Consider the following 4,625-nt stretch of genomic DNA (forward strand, 5'->3'; position numbering starts at 1 on the left):
AGTACCATTATCATTGACCTCCGTTGAGTCATGTCGGAGCTATGGCCCTTCAAAGCTAACAGTTCCGCTGCCATGTAAAAGAAACCAGTCGCTTAAAATCACTTGAAAATGCTCCCGAAAAATTTTTCAGCACCAGGAGAACAGAATCATATAGTAGGTTGAAATCGTTCAATAAAAATGTTTAAACGCTTATAACTCCTGAACGGCTGAAGCGATTTAAGTGATATTGGTGTCCATCGGAAGATTGTGAACTCTACTTTTCATCATGGTGAAAAACAATTTTAAACGCTTGTATCCAAAGGAAGCTAAGCGTAAAATATACATTAACGCTTGTAGTTATCAAACTATGGGAGTATTTCGATAAAAACTTGTTTCTTTAGATAGCCAAGTTCCTAACGCTTCCATTGAGTACCATCATCATATACTTTTGTTGGGTTTTCACGGAGTTATAACCGTTTAAATCGTATGGTATTACAACCTTAACGCTTAGAATGTGGGTTAAGCAACTACTAACAATTCGCTTACAGCTTCTAAACGAATGAAGCGATTTTATTGTTATTAGTGTCAATGGAAAGCTCAGGATCTCAGCTTTTCACTGTTAAAGATGTTTGAACACATGTCTCCAAAGGATTTTTAAGCTTGAAATGTAGAAACGCTTATAATTAAAAAAACTGTGTTATATATTAAGATGAAACCTTCTCCATTAGATAGCTGAGTTCCACACGCTTCAAATGAGTACCATCATCATTGACCTCCGTTGAGTCATGTCGGAGCTATGGCCCTTCAAAGCTAACAGTTCCGCTGCCATGTAAAAGAAACCATTCGCTTAAAATCACTTGAAATCGCACCCGAAAAATTTTTCAGCACCAGGAGAACAGAATCATATAGTAGGTTGAAATTGTTCAATAAAAATGTTTAAACGCTTATAACTCCTGAACGGCTGAAGCGATTTTAGTGATATTGGTGTCCATCGAAAGCTTGTGAACTCTACTTTTCATCATGGTAAAAAACAATTTTAAATGCTTGTATCCAAAGGAAGCTAGCCAAGTTCCTAACGCTTCCATTGAGTACCATCATCATATACTTTTGTTGGGTTTTCACGGAGTTATAACCGTTTAAATCGTATGGTATTACAACCTTAAGGCTTAGAATGTGGGTCAAGCAACTACTAAAAATTCGCTTATAGCTTCTAAACGGATGAAGCGATTTTATTGATATTAGTGTCAATGGAAAGCTCAGGATCTCAGCTTTTCCTCACTGTTAAAGATGTTTGAACACATGTCTCCAAAGGATGTTTAAGCTTGAAATGTAGAAACGCTTATAATTAAAAAACTGTGGTATATATTTAGATAAAACCTTCTTCATTAGATAGCTGAGTTCCACATGCTTCAAATGAGTACCATTATCATTGACCTCCGTTGAGTCATGTCGGAGCTATGGCCCTTCAAAGCTAACAGTTCCGCTGCCATGTAAAAGAAACCAGTCGCTTAAAATCACTTGAAATTGCTCCCGAAAAATTTTTCGGCACCAGGAGAACAGAATCATATAGTAGGTTGAAATTGTTCAATAAAAATGTTTAAACGCTTATAACTCCTGAACGGCTGAAGCGATTTTAGTGATATTGATGTCCATCGAAAGCTTGTGAACTCTACTTTTCATCATGGTGAAAAACAATTTTAAACGCTTGTATCCAAAGGAAGCTAAGCGCAAAATATACATAAACACTTGTAGTTATCAAACTATGCGAGTATTTCGATAAAAACTTGTTTCTTTAGATAGCCAAGTTCCTAACGCTTCCATTGAGTACCATCATCATATACTTTTGTTGGGTTTTCACGGAGTTATAACCGTTTAAATCGTATGGTATTACAACCTTAACGCTTAGAATGTGGGTCAAGCAACTACTAAAAATTCGCTTATAGCTTCTTAACGGGTGAAGCGATTTTATTGATATTAGTGTCAATGGAAAGCTCAGGATCTCAGCTTTTCCTCACTGTTAAAGATGTTTGAAAACATGTCTCCAAAGGATTTTTAAGCTTGAAATGCAGAAACGCTTATAATTAAAAAACTATGGTATATATTTAGATGAAACCTTCTCCATTAGATAGCTGAGTTCCACACGATTCAAATGACCTCCGTTGAGTCATGTCGGAGCTATGGCCCTTCAAAGCTAACAGTTCCGCTGCCATGTAAAAGAAACCAGTCGCTTAAAATCACTTGAAATTGCTGCCGAAAAATTTTTCAGCACCAGGAGAACAGAATCATATAGTAGGTTGAAATCGTTCAATAAAAATGTTTAAACGCTTATAACTCCTGAACGGAAAAACAATTTTAAACGCTTGTATCCAAAGGAAGCTAAGCGTAAAATATACATAAACGCTTGTAGTTATCAAACTATGCGAGTATTTCGATAAAAACTTGTTTCTTTAGATAGCCAAGTTCCTAACGCTTCCATTGAGTACCATCATCATATACTTTTGTTGGGTTTTCACGGAGTTATAACCGTTTAAATCGTATGGTATTACAACCTTAACGCTTAGAATGTGGGTTAAGCAACTACTAACAATTCGCTTACAGCTTCTAAACGAATGAAGCGATTTTATTGATATTAGTGTCAATGGAAAGCTCAGGATCTCAGCTTTTCCTCACTGTTAAAGATGTTTGAACACATGTCTCCAAAGGATTTTTAAGCTTGAAATGTAGAAACGCTTATAATTAAAAAAACTGTGTTATATATTAAGATGAAACCTTCTCCATTAGATAGCTGAGTTCCACACGCTTCAAATGAGTACCATCATCATTGACCTCCGTTGAGTCATGTCGGAGCTATGGCCCTTCAAAGCTAACAGTTCCGCTGCCATGTAAAAGAAACCAGTCGCTTAAAATCACTTGAAATTGCTCCCGAAAAATTTTTCAGCACCAGGAGAACAGAATCATTATAGTAGGTTGAAATTGTTCAATAAAAATGTTTAAACGCTTATAACTCCTGAACGGCTGAAGCGATTTTAGTGATATTGGTGTCCATCGAAAGCTTGTGAACTCTACTTTTCATCATGGTGAAAAACAATTTTAAACGCTTGTATCCAAAGGAAGCTAAGCGTAAATTATACATAAACGCTTGTAGTTATCAAACTATGCGAGTATTTCGATAAAAACTTGTTTCTTTTGATAGCCAAGTTCCTAACGCTTCCATTGAGTACCATCATATACTTTTGTTGGGTTTTCACGGAGTTATAACCGTTTAATTCGTATAGTATTACAACCATAACGCTTAGAATGTGGATCAAGCAACTACCAAAAATTCGCTTATAGCTTCTAAACGGATGAAGCGACTTTATTGATATTAGTGTCAATGGAAAGCTCAGGATCTCAGCTTTTCCTCACTGTTAAAGATGTTTGAACACATGTCTCCAAAGGATTTTTTAATCTTGAAATGTAGAAACGCTTATAATAAAAAAACTATGGTATATATTTCGATGAAACCTTCTCCATTAGATAGCTGAGTTCCACACGCTTCAAATGAGTACCATCATCATTGACCTCCGTTGAGTCATGTCGGAGCTATGGCCCTTCAAAACTAACAGTTCCGCTGCCATGTAAAAGAAACCAGTCGCTTAAAATCACTTGAAATTGCTCCCGAAAAATTTTCAGCACCAGGAGAACAGAATCATATAGTAGGTTGAAATTGTTCAATAAAAATATTTAAATGCTTATAACTCCTGAACGGCTGAAGCGATTTTAGTGATATTGGTGTCCATCGAAAGCTTGTGAACTCTACTTTTCATCATGGTGAAAAACAATTTTAAACGCTTGTATCCAAAGGAAGCTAAGCGTAAAATATACATAAACGCTTGTAGTTATCAAACTATGGGAGTATTTCGATAAAAACTCGTTTCTTTAGATAGCCAAGTTCCTAACGCTTCCATTGAGTACCATCATCATATAATTCTGTTGGGTTTTCACGGAGTTATGATCGTTCATATCGTATGGAATTACAACCTTAACGCTCAGAATGTGGGTCAAGCAACTATTAAAAATTTGCTTGTAGCTTCTTAACGAATGTAGCGATTTGATTGACATTAGTGTCAATGGAAAGCTCAGGATCTCAGCTTTTCCTCACTGTTGAATATGTTTGAACACATGTCTCCAAAGGATTTTTAAGCTTGAAATGTAGAAACGCTTATAATTAGAAAACTGTGGTATATATTTCGATGAAACCTTCTCCATTAGATAGCTGAGATCCACACGCTTCATTATAATTAAAAAACTGTGGTATATATTTCGATGATCCCTTCTCCATTAGATAGCTGAGTTCCACACGCTTCAAATGAGTGCCATTATGTTGTTGTAACAGTTCGACCCTTGCCGATAGTTCTTTCCTGGGGAAAAAAACTTTCGGTTGATACAGCTGTCGCTGGGTTGGAGCGAAGATCCAATTGTTGAAGCTTGTGAACTCTAATTTTCTTCATGCTGAAAAACAATTTAAAACGCTTGCATCGAAAATGGGAGTATTTCGATAAAAAAAAAAAAAAAAAAAAACTTATACTAACTGATGAAATAAGTTTTATTGGCATATATCTGATGATCTGTGTTGTCCCGCAATGGACAACAAGTAGAATTACCTC

Source organism: Lucilia cuprina, chromosome 3 (genome assembly GCF_022045245.1).
Source record: "Lucilia cuprina isolate Lc7/37 chromosome 3, ASM2204524v1, whole genome shotgun sequence".
NCBI lineage: Eukaryota > Metazoa > Arthropoda > Insecta > Diptera > Calliphoridae > Lucilia > Lucilia cuprina.